Source organism: Desmodus rotundus, chromosome 1 (genome assembly GCF_022682495.2).
Source record: "Desmodus rotundus isolate HL8 chromosome 1, HLdesRot8A.1, whole genome shotgun sequence".
Classification (NCBI taxonomy): Eukaryota; Metazoa; Chordata; class Mammalia; order Chiroptera; family Phyllostomidae; genus Desmodus; species Desmodus rotundus.
The window spans coordinates 26,643,563-26,659,817 of record NC_071387.1 but is presented as its reverse complement, the minus strand read 5'-3'; the positions used below and the strand labels follow the sequence as shown (position 1 = coordinate 26,659,817).

General features: G+C 42.4%; 1 protein-coding gene and 1 non-coding gene across 3 annotated transcripts in view; both read left to right on the top strand.

Moving 5' to 3' along the window:
• The window catches only part of PLPPR1 (phospholipid phosphatase related 1), a 229,977-nt gene that overhangs the window by 17,557 nt on the left and 196,165 nt on the right, over nucleotides 1-16,255 (top strand). The window contains exon 2 of one of the 2 annotated variants that reach the window (XM_045195309.2): nucleotides 10,196-10,366. The exons of the other annotated variant lie outside the window; for it this stretch is intronic. The gene's annotated coding sequence lies outside the window, so the exon portion shown is untranslated. The remainder of the gene's footprint in view (nucleotides 1-10,195; nucleotides 10,367-16,255) is intronic. 2 annotated transcript variants of the gene reach the window in all.
• On the top strand, nucleotides 8,537-8,664 carry LOC112304642 (small nucleolar RNA SNORA41). The gene has a single exon (XR_002974773.1). It is a non-coding gene; the product is annotated as a small nucleolar RNA SNORA41 (small nucleolar RNA).

Below are 16,255 nucleotides of genomic sequence, written 5' to 3'. Positions count from 1 at the left end.
AAAAATTCAAAAATAATCACACATATATATATATATATATAAACACGTAGGTATCTATGCATATATACAGGGTGGAGCAAAAGTAGGTTTACAGGTGTTTGCATGGAAACTAATACAGTAATTAATAATAGCACAAGAATAAGCTGTGTTTTGTGTACTCCAACTGTAAACCTACTTTTGCCCACCTCTGTATGTTAAATGTGATGCTTGTAATAATGGCCTTGATCACTTTTGAAAACAAGGTAGTGAGATCCACTTGTCTTTGAGTTTATCACCCAAACAACTAAAATAGGAGCCTCCTTAAAGATCTGTGATTTTGTTTTCTCAAAATTGAGTTGAATTCTCCTCAATGTCATTTTTGGCGAAAGATGTACGTACCGGGGGCGGGGGGGTTTACTGTCCACTCTGTGTGGTAGGGGGGAATCACGGAGCAGTTCGTGTTTTACATTCATGGCTTTATGTTTAAAAGACAGAAAAGCAATGAAAGCTAAGTATAGTTGAGGCAGTGGGGCCTGGGTCTTAATTTTTGATGCTCTGATATATATGAGGAAGATATCCTGAATGAGTGCGTAGCTGCTGTATTTTCTGCCATTTCCGTTGTTCCTGGAAGAAGCAAGTGGGAAGGGATGGGGGATATTGTAGGAAGGCTTTGCAGTATTGTGACATAGGCTAGAAGAAGGGTCCCAGGAGAGGGAGGAGGTCCCAAAAGATGATGAGAGAGAACTCAGTGGATTTTGTCTCTCTATTGGTAGTGCTAAATCAGTAGAAAACATATTTATGAGTCAAAATTGGCCCAAGTTGACGCCAATTAATGGAGGTATTGATTGATCCTGGACAAACCAGAACTATTCCCTCCTATTAAACCCTGAAATTCTGGGACAGTTGTGTACCACAACCTCTCAGACTTTCCTCTGTCTTTGCTGTTGTCCTTTCATCTACCACCTGCTGCCTGGACTCCGCCTTGTCTGTGTAAATGGAACATTTCACTCAGACTCCACTGTCACTCTAGGTCCACTTCGTCTCCTCCCATGTGACACGATCATGTCTAGCTTTCCTTTTGCCTCTCTGGCTTCTTATTTGCAGCCTGCTTCTCATGCCCTTAAACGCTGGTATTGCCCTGACTGGTGGTGTGGCTCAGTGGGGTGGGCGTCATTCCCACACACCGGAAAAGTCCCTGGCTTGATTTCTGATCGGGGCACATGCCTGGGTTGTGGGCCAGGTCCCCAGTTGGGGGCATGCAAGAGGCAACCAGTCGATATATCTCTCACACATCGATGTTTCTCTCCCTCTCTCTTTGTCACCCCCTTCTCCTCTCTCTAAAAATAAATAAACTCTTTTTAAAAAGCTGGTGTTGATGAGCCTCCATTCTCTGCTTTCCACAATGCTCCTAGTATTTTTCTATTTTTCCCACTGCCCTAATTAAGGCTGTCATTATTTTTGCTCATATATATTTTTTTCACTTATATCTTAATTGGCCTATTATCTCCACTCTTCCCGATCCATTGTAACTACTGCTGTCTGATCGACATGTGTAAAATACAACTCTAATCATGTTGCCCCTCTCCTCAGCAATTTTAATAGCTCACCATGACATCCAAGCTCTTCACTCTGGCCCTCGTTATCCACCAACATTAAACCCCAAACCATCTTCCCTATCTTACCTCTTACCTGCTTGGGCTGCGTTAGATGCCCTGCCTCTCCACAGGCGTGTGCACATCCTTACTCCCATGTTTCACACCTTCTTGTGCCATGGTTACCTCTCAAAACTTTAATGTCCTTCAGAACCTACTAAAGTCTTCCCCTACCTTCTTAGATGCTCCTATGCAGAAATGATCATTTTTTACTTAGTTTTCATGTTCTAGTCTGTTCTTTGATAAGTGCTCGTTCATTTTGGTTCTTGCTTCGTAGCTGTTTTGTACATGTGTAGTCTCTTCCACTCCCTGTGCACCTTCTTGAAGATGGGTAGTGTCCATTTTTAAATTTAGAGACACAGAAAGAATATAAGTAAGTTCAACCCCCAGATGGTGTAACCAAGATTAATGTTGTGAGGTATATCCTTGCAGTATTTCTTTATGCCTACGCACAATGCTGCTCCTTTTAACACGTAATGTGACAGCAACCTATATGTATTCCTTTCTAGCCTTTTTTAATACCTAGTGGGAAGTCAGAATTGAGTGGGTTGGCTGCCGTGGTAGCTCAGGAGTTGCACTAGGACCAGACTGCCCGAGTGCCTGCCTTATTGCTTACTAACTAGGTGAATTTGGGCAGAATATTTAACCTTTCTGTACTTCAATGGCCTGATCTATAAAACAGAGATATTAATAACCTACTTCTTATATTTGTAGTAAGGATTAAATTATATAAGCCACATTAAATATTTCCCATAATGTATGTGACAGTCATATAATAAATGTTACTTGCTATCATTATAAAGACCATATCCCGCATATATCCATATGACCATAGACATGGTCTAGAACAGTGGTTCTCCAGTGGTGGTGGTTTTGCCCGCAGGGGACATGTCTGAGACATATTTGGCTAACACAACGGGGGAGGAAAGGCTCTGGCATCTAGCGAGTGGAGGCCAGAGCTCCTGCTAAACATCTTGCAATGCACAGGACACCCTGCACGACAAAGAATTACCTGACTCCAGATGTCAATGGTGGTAAGGTTGAGAAACCATGACCCAGGGTGTTTGGGGCACCAGTGGGTGCAGCTGACATGACTGAGGTGCCTGGGTAGCTGGCTGGGGCCTCTCTCCACATTGTGTTTCTTCCTGCAGGAAGCCAGCCAGGGCTTGCTCACGTGGTGGCGGAAGGTTTCTCAGGCATAAGAGAGGGAAAGCCCCACTGTGTAGATATTTTTCAGTCCTCCGCCTGTGTCGTTTTTCTATGTGCAATGTCCAAAGCGAGTTCCTTAGCAACCCCACATGCAAGGGGCAGAGAAGTAGGCTCCACTTTTAAGGGGAGGAACTGCAAACCATTGTGGCTTTTTAAAGATCTACCACATAGGGGTGGACACGCTTGTAACTGAGACTCATTCTGCTGAACGGCATGCCCTCCAGGAAGGCTGTGCCAGTTTATTCCCCCAACAGTTACCTGTATTTCATTATCTCACAAGTACTTCTACGTTAGTGTTAAAAAAGATATTTGCACTCAGAGTCTTTGATCAGTCAGGTGAAAGTAAAAGGACAGACACAGAACAAATTAGAAACTTTATTTTAATTCGTTTTTGATGTTTCCTCTCGGAAGAGCTGTGATTCATGTGGTAAACAGCCTGGTGGCATCTCAGCTTGGATGTCACACAGTACCTGACACAGATGACATGAAAGGATTTATTTTCTCCTACAAACCTGCCTTTCCTATACTTCCCATTTCAGTTAACGGCACCACTATTATCTAAGCCAGAAAGCCAGGTTTCCTCTTGGAACCTCCCTCTCCCTTCCTTCCTTTTTCAATCTCACCTTCGATTACTTAACCTGCATAATGTTTCTCATATTGATTTCATGTTTCCCTATTCCCATCAGCAGAGGATTAATTTATACTTTTATTACTCCTTGCTTGGATCATTACCATACCCTCTGTGTCCTCTCCGTATTACCCCAGAACACCGCCTACTCCAATACTTCCAGAGCTGTGTTTACAAAATAAAAATCAGACCAGGTCAATTTCATGGAAAAAAAAACCTTGCATTTTTATGTATTTTGTGGAATCTCCATGTCCTTCAGGAATTAAGTTCAAATTCCTTAGCAGGGCATTTATGTTCCTGCTCCAGGAGAAATGATAATACGAGGAGAGACTCCCCCCAAAATAGAACTTATTTATAAAAAACTGTGTATTTATTCTTATACATTTAAACTTCAGTCACCTTCAAAGCACTCTCCATTTGATGAAATACACCTATCAAGACTTTTTTCAACTGCTCAAAACAGTTTTTGAACTCGCCCATTTTGATGCCTTTTAGTGCTTCTGCTATTTTTTGTTTCACCTCTTCTACTTGGGCAAAACACTTCCCTTTGAGGACTTTTTTCATCTAGGGAAACAAAAACAAGTCACTCGGGGTGAGATCAGGTGAATAGGGAGGGTGAGGCATGAAGGTCATGCCATTTCTGGTCCAAAACTGCTGAACACTCAGTGCGGTGTGAGCAGGTGTGCTCATAAATCACCCATCATGAAATGGGCAAATGCATTGAAAGAATCTTTTTAAAAAATTCTCTAAGGCCAAACACAGCCTCTCACAACAATGCCAGCTGGTACACTGATACAGATGGGTTCTTAGAACACTCACCTAGTAGGAGAAGCCTGTACTACAAGGGGCCTGCTTTCCAGAAGATAATCCCTTTTTTGGGGGGGACCCCCTTGTAAATTGCCTTGTATATCAGGCTGAGAAGACAGAATTTGATTCTGTAAGAAACAAGGAGCATGTGATAGCCTCTGCTATTGAAACAATCTCTAGAAGGGGAACTATCACACCCTATTTACAGTATATTTCAATGTCAAAAAGTGATTAGCTTGAATTAGTTCTTTTCCATGTTGAATCACAATTTCCCAATGAAAATTAATCCACTAAATAGTCTGAATTCTATAACCTGACTTTCACAGTCTTCAAATTCACAAAATAATTTCCGGAGCTCCTCTCATGCATTCATTTCTTTGACTTGCATCAGAAAAGGGTCCCAGCCGCAGCTCTGAAGCATGTGATGACAGTCAATTGGAACAGAATCCAAAGTGGTTTTGATGTACTGAAGTCAACGTATAATGTTTCCATTAGGCCTTCGCACCTGCCTGCAGCTGTGCTTCGCGCAAACCCAGTCGCCCTCTTTTCACAGGATTTGTTCTTCACAAAGACTTAATGCTTACTGTCTGGTGCCCTGTGATCTCTGAAGTTATTGAAAATTGATTTCTTCCTATGCCTTTCCTTGGTGCCAGCCCCTGAAATCCTTGACCATCAATGGAAGGAGAGAATTGCAAACAAACAAATAAGTATAAAAGGAGACTTCTTTGTTTCAAGTCCCTGACTCCTGCTAGCTGCAGACCTCTTCCCTATGCATTTGCTGTGTCAGCCCAAAGTGAGGCAGACAGAGCGGGAATTGAGGAAGGCCATTAGGAGCTGAACCAGCAGGAACCCAATAAGGAGAGTCACTGGCCCTGCTACGAGTTTGAAAGCGGAGGTGGCCTGTGGCCAGGGTGGAGCACAGCTGCTTTTTGCTTTGCTCCTCGGTAACAGCATGGTCATTTCAGAAACAAAGGGCTCCAATGTGGACTGCTTACCTTGAGCTCATCAGTTCAGTGTTGAAGACTGGGGGCCCCTTTTAGTTGAAACCGATGACTGGATAAAGAGGGTATCATTGCCGTGGGTTTTTTCCTACACTTGAATAAGACCTTAAAGGATCTGCCCTCTGTATAGCATCATATACAACGTTAGTTTGTTTTTGAGCTTTTATGCTGACAATGAAAAAGATCTGAAATGTATTAGAGTTTTCCTTTCCTGTGCAAATCCTGGAAGCATCCTTTTGATACCCATCTAATAAAGATGATCTCTAAAACCAAATAATAGATTGAAATGTGTTATGAGTTCTCCTTTCATTCAAGACAGGGCTTACCTTTAATTCTCTAGCTGAGACAGTTGTATTTGTCTTTCTGAAAGCAGTTTGCTCAAGTGTTTCAAGTAACTCAAAGGATCAGTTGATTAATTCCTTATGAAATTGGATTAGACATTCTCATTTCAAATGGCAGCTTTATGCTTACTCATTGTCTTGAATAACCTTAAATATTGTTGCTATCTTCCTGCTCCGTTATTTACGTAATCACTAGCCCTTGGTCGTCTGCTTCAGGTCATAGAAAATCACTTACAGATATTTTCAACATGCACACAGAGTCCCTTTATGTCATAATCCAATTTGATGGTTTTTTCCTCCTGCATTACCTCATGTGGGAGTTCTTGTTTAAACTTTGATCTGTCCGGTTTCTTGTTTGGGCTGTGTGGTGCCACACCGTGTGGGTAGGACGGAGAGGTGCAGTGAACAGACTTACACATTTTGAGTCTTCTCTTGCCAGTGGACGCAATTAATTTAATCTCTTTTGAGCTGTCAGTTTAAAGTCATTGTTTGTTTAGAATACATTTTCTTAGGAATATTGTTTACATGATGTAAATTCTCAAAAGCTCACCACTTCCTCTATTTGTAGTTGGCAACTTCTGCTTTCCGCCGGTTATTAACACAAAAGCAGTAACAATAACAGTTTTCGTTTACTAAGTCTTCTCCAGTGCCAGATTCTGTGTAAGTGCTTTATGTATATTATCTCATTAATCCTTCAATAGGGAAGTATGCACTATTATTATTCATAATCTTCAGGTGAGAAAAGAGACATCAAGAGAAGTTGAGTAACAGAGCCAGTGAGTTAAACATCAGGATTCCCATTCACAGTCTCCTGACTCTCAAACCTATGTTCTTAATCATTTTATTATACAGGCTCTGAAGGTAACCTGTTCCACCTTGCAGTTGTTAAAATGTTGGGGGTTTTTTTCTGAAATGTCTTTGAAATCTTTCTTCCTATAGCTTTTATTCATTGGTCTGATTTTGAGAATTTTGGCTAGGTGAAGTGGCTTTCAGCTCTCCCTGTGGATTATTTTTTTAGAAGCAAAACATTCCTAATTCTTTCCAGTAGGTACTAAGCACTTGACCCAGGGGCTTATCTAGTCCCAAAACAGCGCTACTCACTCCTCAGAACCACAGATAACTTCTGTAGAGACTGTTTTTCGATCTCTCTCCTTCTTCCTGGTGTTTCAATAACACTGTCTTGGGCTATTTCTGTCCCCTAATTCTTTTTCTGGTCATGTGTCTCTATCAGATCTGAAACAGGCTGCACCCACAGCATCCTTTCTAAAACAAGGGCACCTTCAGTTTGCAGCCAATCCCAAGTGATCTGCAGATTCTGAGGTCATCTTATGGAGCCAGAACAACTCGACGGATGGCCAAGGGATCCAGTTTCATTTGGGAAATCAGGTCCCCTCATTGCTGAGTGGGGCTGAGATCCAACACCTACCCATATATACCTGGACTTCCCAACTAGGATGAATTTAACATCTAGTCAGATTTTTAGTCCTTGGCTGTGAGGACTACCTGAATGTAACTCATCATACAAAAAATAATAAATAAAAGAAATCAACCGTAAGCATTCTATGAGAGGTCTTTCTTTATACATTTCTAGTGTCCTTTTTGATTCTGAAGGTTTCTAAGGCTGGTAAATTTTATTTTATCAGATGCCTCAGGGTCATTTAAGATTTCTTAATCCCGTCGCTGAGTAACCACTCAGGTCTTGGGTATACAATTCAGTCCCAGCTGTAGAAGTCACTGCCACTGGGTGGTGGCCCCTATTACCTTCTGGGCTCAGTGACCCCTAGGATTATTAGATTGACAGTTAAGAAGAAACGGCTTCTGATAAACGCTATTGGTTCACAGGACTTTCTGTACACAGTCTCTCATGCACAAATTTTCCTGAAGAGAAACGTCCACTTTAATCTCTTTTTCATTTTCTTCCCTGATGACTTCTCAGGGTATTTAGAAAGCAATTTGAAGGTCCCAGATCTCAAGTTCCCTCTCTCTTCTCCTTTGGGATACACATACCCTTGTCCATTTAACTGAGGAAGCAAAGAGAAAGGAAAAGCAGAATTTCCTCTCAGCCAAAATAAGTAAAAGAAGGAAGATTCCAGATACATTAAAAATGCTCTGCAGAACAATAATGACCCCACCCCCCACCCCCGCCATGAGAGTAAAAACCGAGCAACCTCACCTCTCTGAGTTTCTAAGCCTCTCAGCCAACTAGCCAGAGTCCCCAGGCCCTGGAGGGAGGGACGGCAGGGGATATTTCTCACTTTTTCAGCACCATTTTTCTATTATATTCCACATGTGTCTTGTGATGGAGAGAGCTGGAGGGATGCAAGGACAGCCTAGCTGAGGACTGGACCTGAGGAAGGGCTCTACACCTTAACCAGCTTGGGGGTGACAAAGGAAAGAGGTGTGAGGATACATGAGCAGGGGACTCAGCTCTCTTTTTCTCAGTTAGAGCCCAGGGAAGAGCTGGATTTCAGGATTCCTTCATGGTGCACAGGGCTGCCAAGAATTGGTTCAGGCATGGGTGAACCTTCTTTGGGGTGTCCCTCAGCAAAGGTGTAGGGTTGACCTGCAGTGTCGTCAGAGCCTGGACTCCCTTGTGGACCACTAATTTGTATTGTCCTGCAATTTGTGTGGGCTTCCCCCACCCCCGTCAGCCTGATTGCTACAGGAGAGCTGAAGAAGGAGAGGAAAAACCTAACAAGTGCCGTGATGACCGGAGCTAAGAGAAATGTTGTGAGCACACATGAGATACCTTGTGGGGGCCACCAGACACACTTGACCGTGACTCTGAGCCTGTGGGCTGTGGGCATGCTTGCAGGTCCTCCCTGAGTCCCTGGTGGAATTTGTTTTGTTACGCCTTCTATGATCCTGCCTGTTGGTGAGGCTGGGAGAAACTCAACCACCTCGGACTGAAATTCCCAAACCCACTCCTGGTCGGCAGCTGTTCTTACAGTGGCAGTGGTGACATTCCTCTATGGGAAGGAAATTGTTACATGGTTAAACACCTTTCTTAGCAAAATAGAAAGTGGGCACATGTGTGACAAACACAAGAAAAAACCCAGAAATTACCAAACCCTGTGTATTTAGTCTGAAATGGCAGGGGAATAAGGCCTTTTATGGTTCTTTGTCATACAGGCAAAATTACACTTTGTACTTCATGACAATACCCAGTATTGTATAGCATTTAAACTTTCTATGTCATCTCATTTATTCTGCACCAATCAATTAGGTAACCACCCCATTTTATTGGAGAGAGACCGATGCCCAGAAAAAACAGAGTTGCTTAAATTAATAATTATATAAAATAACAACTAATTAAGTCCCAGATACTATGCTAAGAAAGTTATATGCTTTTACTATATGCTCTTTTATTTAATTCTTAAGATTACTTTGTGAAATGAGCATTGTTATTATTTTCATATTTTTGATAAATAAATTAAGGCTCAAAAAAGTGAATTAACTTGGTCAGGGTCATATAAAGTCAAATAGCTGATTTTTTACTTCTTTAAACTGATTTCTTACAGTCTTTAAATCCATATCTCCCTGACCTCAAAAGTCCACACTTCCAGTTCCTTACTATTGAGGCAGAAGGAGAAGTCAGATTTGTGATTAGCTGTAAAATAACCTTTCTATCTGTTTTGCCCGCAAGGGAGTTTTTCATTGCATGTAAGGTAGATACCTTCATCAAATAACCTTTTGGTGTGTGAGCTTTTCATTAACATGCATCAAATGGAGGCATATAATTTTCAGATGGATTCATTTCTCTTTTCAAGTGTTTTCATTAATTTGAATATCAAAGCATTTGCTTGTTTATACACACTGAAGAGTGAGCTCCCTAAAAAGAGACAAAAGCAACTCTCAGAAAAGGTTTTGGCATGTTTTTATGAGTAAAAAACAGTTTGTGTGAGTCACTCAGGGTTTGTGTGTATTACACACAATAAAACCAAATGAGAATAACAAGTTAAATTTATGAATTAAAGATTCGGTAACTCATCAGCCACCTGTCAGCAAAAGACTTTTGAATTCTGTGTGTATAAAATGCTCTCTATAATCACATGGAATATGCAATAGGGCTATAAGGCAATGGGATTTAAAATATATAAGAATTTAGACAATCCTTATCATAGCGATTATAGTGATTCTCCATCCTGTATCTCCTCTCTTATTTACCAAACCATGCTCTGACCCGCCTTCATCCCCACACCAGTCCCAGTCTCCCAGTGTCACCACTGAAGAGATCTTAGGAACTGCGGAGGAAGCCCCTGAAAGGCTGGGAATGATTCAGTAACTCCCCATGGCAGACAATGCCCTGACTGGGCCTATGAACCTTCCAGTGGACAGATTCCGGTCTGTCCTTAAAAAAAGCAGCGTTACTCTAGCCTCACATGGAAAGCTCTGTGGGCTCATTTTGCCATTCTCCTATCTTGATTTTTCAGTGAATCCAGAAGCAAAATTCTAGCCTGTGTGAGGTGTTTTTTTGAATTCTTCATCCTATTAACTTTTATTTATCATATCCTTTTTAAAAATAACATGTTAATTAAGATATAACTTGCAAGACACCTTGTAATTTTTTTTTTGAAGGAGGCTGTCAGTAATGGAAGATTTTGGCTGCAGGATACAGTTCTGATTCCTGATTAAAAAGCAGCTCAGCCAGACATCTTGATTATGGAGCGCAAGTCACATATCAAACAGATGACGTGTATTGTTTGGGATTAGTTCCTCTTTTGGATTTGCAGTAATTCACACAGACCGGTATGAAGTTTCTTTTTTGCATTCTCTGAAGTTTACTTAAAAAAAAGATAAGTATGAGTGAGTGTGTGTGTGTGTGTGTGCGCGTGTTTGCAGGAAACATTATAATTTACATGAAGGTAAAGGAGTGGTTTGTTTACTGGGTTTTAGAAGGAGGCATTATCCTAAATAGGAATAATAAAATAGGTGAACTTAAACTTCTCAGAACCCCTCTCCTACCTTCTGGAGCCCCTGACATTCCCAGTACCTAATTCCCACAGTGCATTTCTCTCCTCTAATCTTCAAAACCACAGTGGAGGCTACTGACCCAGAAGCATTGGTAAACAGGTGAATTTCAAAGCATTAGATTTCTACTTGTTGGAATTGCAAGCACTGGTGATATGTAGTAAATGGGGACAGAACGGCTTCCCAGGAAACTGTTGTAGGTGGGAATTAGGCCCTTTCACGGGATTGCTAGGAAAGCACTCCAAGAACCCACGCACAGGAGACCGTGGTGTGGCATGGTTTATTTGTGTGGAAAAAGAAGCTGTTCCCAGGGTTTGCAATGTCCCATCTCCCTCTGTCCCACCATGGAAAAAGTCCAGCTGTGTCCTCAGCAAGGCCAAGACAAAAGCCAGTGTCCAGAGTTTCTGCTTCATTAAAGCTTAGTCCTTTGGAGCCTGCAGTTGGCTGCTAAGTGGTCTCAGTTCCCATCCAGGGGACTTAGCTTGTTCCTCACTGCTCCAGTGGTGGAGTCCGCATGGCTGCTGGCCGTGTGGCTCCTAAGACCACAGGACTGTGGAGAGAGAACACATGAATGCATGGGGTGAATGTGGGTTCCCGAGTGAAGGGGTGACTTCTTTGTTCCCTTAGGATTATATGAGCTTGGGCCTGGAACGGACAAGGTACTTTTTCAAAAAGACCACTCAATTTCCCAGGCTTTCACGGGCTTTGGATGGGTCTATACCCTCTTGTTAGACTGACAGGCATCTATGGTCCAGCATCTCCCCCTGTGTCCCCAACAATCTGGTACCAGAGCGGGGAAGAGAGGAGTCTAAACGCTCTTGGTGGAGCAAGGCTGTGGTCCTTTGGAGTATGAGACTGTAGCTTCCTGGCTAAGCGAGCAGGCTTAATGCTCCTCAGTTTATTAAGTTCAATGTCTAGTTCCTTTTGCTCTCCTTTTCTAGCTCTGTACCAATGGTAACAAAACCATAAATCCAAACATGTTGATGACTATAAACTCCCCAGGGCTAGAAAATCGAGGCTAAATTTACACAAAACTGAATCATTAAATGTGGCACTTTTACTTGGAAATAAGGACTTCCCCCTACTGATCCTCTTTTATCCCATTCCCCAAGTTCTCTGGAACCTCTTTTCAGTTATCAATAAATATTTCCTTTCCAGCTTTTCCCTAAAATACTTACACTTTCTTGTTTGACAAATACTGGCACAATCCCCTGGCCCTGCATTGAAATTGCCACCCTGGCCTCTCTCAGTGGGGCTCCCAGACCCTCTGTTCTCCTGTGCCCTGAACTCCCCCCGGATCCCTACTCCTTCAGACCATCGTTAATCATTATCTTTGACCAGCCTACCTGTGTTTGAAATCAACTCTCTCTTCTGGATGACATCCCTCCTTTAATACTATTATTAAGGTAATACCTGGTCATTGGACTTATCGTTCCTCCCTCATTTTTAGGCTATTGGACCTTCTGCAATGTTGAGCCCTTAGTCTCTCCTTCTTCAAATTCTCTTACCTCCTGACCTGCCTGTCCAGTGTTCTCAATGCCTCTTCTTTCTCCAGTCTTTAACAGTTATTGTTACCCCATGCTTTACACTTTCTCCCTCTCCATTTTTTCCATGAATGATCTAATCAACACTTACATTCTCCAAACTCTCTTGAATACGTCTTTTTATTTCCACTTCCATTGCCCTAACTCTAACCCCTGCCCCCAATGGAATAAACTTCTAAAACCGCGTTTTCCTGTCTTAATCTCTCCGCGGTTTCCATTATGTCTTCAGAGTCATCTTTCTGAAACAGATCCAATCTATGCATTACATTCTTCAGTGATTGTTAATGAATCCTGTTACTGCCAAAAACGTACAAACTGCTACAGGCTTGTGAGGGAGAACGGAGGTGAGGCAGAGAGGGAGGGGGAGCAATGCAAAAAGCCAAGAAGAGAGAGTTGAATGGCATATCTGTATACTAGGCTGCATGGATTATCTTCATAACAGCTTGTGCATAGTAGCTATTGTACCTTACAATGGGCCGTGGAAGTGAGGGAGGAGATGAAGTGTGTCTTCCTGGATCCCTATCATCTTCTGGTCCTCAACTGTGGAAAGTCTGATGGCGCTTAACTCCCCCGTGCTGTAACATTCAGCTCTTTCAATAGCCACTCAGAAGTAGGGTGCTGTGCCTGTGGTGTGGCCTTTCACCTTCCAGTAAGGGGTAGGAGGAGTCACAGAGCTGGTAGGCAGGCCTGCAGTGACAGCTAGAGCGGAGCCCTGTGTTCCTGAGCAAGTCACTGTTTGACTCTGGGAGGCAGAATCACAGGCACGTGAGGTCCCTTGGTTGTTACCTGGGTAGCAAATAAGGCCAAGAGATATAAGGAGGCAGATAAGATATGTCCAGTATAATGCACAACCTCACTCCTTATCAGGGAGAAATTGATGAGATTCCATTTTTCACCTATCAAATTGGTAGAAGCCAAATTGAAAGTATCTGCGGTTGGCAAAACTGTGGAAAACTGGTACTCTCACAGAGAGCAGCTGGGCACCTGCCTTGAAACGTACTCATACAGTGGAATGCAAAGAGCTTTAAAGGGCTCTGGTGCACGCTCTCTCTCCTTCTTTCTCTCTCTCCTCTGTCTCTATGTAAATGTATACATAAAAAGCAAGCTGCAGAAGGATACATACACTGTAACATCATTTGAATACAAATAAAATGTAAGGAAATGGCCATGGGTTCCAGTTCCGGGCCCTGCCACTAAGTATAGCTCTGTGGAGAAGGAGATTGTGCACAGAAGCTGAAAGCTGCTTAGATGACTAGAAAGCAAAGGGTGGCCCTGGCTGGGAGTGAGGGACACCTCTACTCGATGTCTCTCCAACCACGGGGTGCCCGGGCCTATCCGTGACAGCGTGCAAAGGAGACTGTCAGGACAGCGGACACAGAGAGCGGGTGGGAGAATGAAAGATGATATGACATGCCCCCTCCTGACTCCTTGAAATATTAAGGGAAGGCTTTCCTCAAGTTTGACGTTTTGGAGGGAACATACTAAACAAGAAAACATGAGAATTCATGTTAAGACAAACTCATTTGACTAGTGAGGACCTGGGTCATTCAGGCAGAGCGAATTGTCCCTTCTGTATGTTCCCAAAGCATGTATTGCCTTATATTAGAGCTTGTCCCATTCTCAAGGGTGATGGTGATGCCATATTTATCTAGGGTCCTCAACACACAGTATCGTAACTGGTACATAGTGAATTCTCGATGTTTGTGCAGTGGATGAATAGCTGTTTGGGCAGGGTCTCTGGAAGTCAGTGTGAACTACAGTGCATTAGGGTGATAGCCCTCAACAGCTTCTCTTTAATCTGAACAAAGTCTTCAGGTGGGAAAGTCAAGAAATACGACATGGCTGGCCTGAGTCTAGAATGTTCAGGAGAGCCAAGAATTACCATGCCATTTGGGAATCACTTCAAATATTTGTAAACAGCCGCATTTTTGTCCTTTGGGTCATGTGATTGCATGGGTCAAAGCTAAATAATAGGTAAAAACTAGAAATTGTTAATGCATGTAATTCCTAGCTGTCAATCAAATTCTGCTTTTTGTAAGTATTTGTAGGGCGCTCACAGGTATGACAAGGTTTGATGTGTGTGTGTGTGTGTGTGTGTTACAGGATTTTTTTCATAAAACCTGAAGTCTTTAGGCAGATGTTAAAGACCACATTAAAACAAAATTCTCCACCACAATACAAAAACAAAAGTCCCTTCAAACTGACAGACGGTCTCTGAAAGAAGACAATTTGAATGTATAAATATAAATATATACATATATTCTTTTCAGAGAATAAGCGTGTCCATGGGGCTAACTGATGCCCGCGTTCATGTCAACTTAGCACTCCTGAGGCCACACAGGGGCCTATCTTCCTTCATTATCGGTGACCCTGAGCTTGCAGAGTAAGAAGCCTTTTTTATAGACTTTACACTTAAACATAGAAAGCAGCAAACTCCCTCGTCATGCTACGTTATATGCACAGTGTACTTTCACATGTTAGCCTCTATATTCAGACCGATTTAACAGTTACATTTGGGTGAACATGTTTTGAATATATTATGGCAAATTATAATAGTGCACCGGAAGTATACGAACTCATGAAATCTCATGTAGAGAGGAAAGATAATTAAAATCACCTTAACTTTGTATTTGGCTAAAGATTTTTTTCTTTAGAAACGACAGTAACGAAAGATCCAGTAGAGAGCAACGGAAAGATAAAGCAAAGAAATAATAGGCTCTGTAGTATGACACGGTGCTCCTTTGCCTCGACAAACGTGTACTCACACCTCGTCCTCGGTCTCTTCTCACCCCATGCTGCACCCTCCTGGCCAGCTGGGTAATTCCCGGCCTCCTGGATGATTTGGATTAAAAGTGTTTTGTCCCCTGTGTTCCCACTGGGCTTATGTCTGGGTTATTATTCCTCATCGTGTCCACCAGATTTTTTTGGTCTTTATGCGGCATCTTAATTGGCTGTGGAGTCTGAGGCCATGCTCTGGGTTCGGTTTTGGGAGCAGCAAGGTGGGGCCGGGCTTGACAGAGGTCACACTGTGTTTGTGTGATTGCTGTCAACTGTTTTACACAGAATTCAAGTCATAAGAAGCCTGAGAAACTTTCTTTAATGTAGCCAGACTGAGATGACATACGAGTATATTTTCTAAAACATATAAAGTGTTAAGAGTTCCAGAAAAATCTAAAAGCCTCCAGGTAATGTCCAAATCACTCTGCTGAACCAGATGGTTATTCCTTTTCATTAAAAAAATTCTGATTCTGTGAACTTTGTTCTTCTGGACCCAAGCTGTTAGTCCCCAGTTGGCAGAACGTGGGATTCAATTTCTTTACTTCATGTTGACCTTTTGTAATAACCCAGCACAATACTTTTTCTCTTTTGCCTTCCAATCCAGTCTCTGCAGAGACCAGAGTGACCTTAAATTATAAACCAGATCATCTCACTTCCCTGCATACAATAATGGGTTCTCAGTGCTCTTGGAGTAAAAATCAAATTCCTTACTGCTTGATCCAGCCCCTCATTATGAATCGCAGCTGAATCTTATATCACTCTCCCTGGTTTGATTAAGCTACTACTAACTACTCTAACAGCTAAACCTTGAAATCTCATGGCTTAACACCAATAGAGGTTTATTTTGTACTCATGCAAGTCCAGTTGGTAGAAAGAGGGAGAAAGGATGGGCCTTTGCTCCATGCAGTTATTTAGGGGCTGAGATTAACAGTGATATGGCATATTCACATGTAATTTTCAAGGGCACTGTATCAGGGCTGTCCAACTGTGTCCCACAGACCACCTGTGTCCCAAAATGGCTATGAATGTGACCCAGCACAAAATTATACATTTACTTAAAACATCATGAGGTTTTTTTGTGATTATGGGTCGCAATGTATTTAATATGTGGCCCAAGACAACACTTCTTCTTCCAGTGTGGCCCAGAGACACCAAAAGGTTGGACACCCCTGTTAGGTATTAATGTCCCATCGGCACTTAAGCAAAGAGAGTGGAACACTTGACTGGGCCAGGTCTAGTGGTGGCATTTCCACCCATGTTCTTTTGCCAGATTCATTCAGATGATTGTGTTTGTATGCAAGAGGGCAGAGCTGGGACATAAAGTTGCTTATTGGAAAGCCATCTC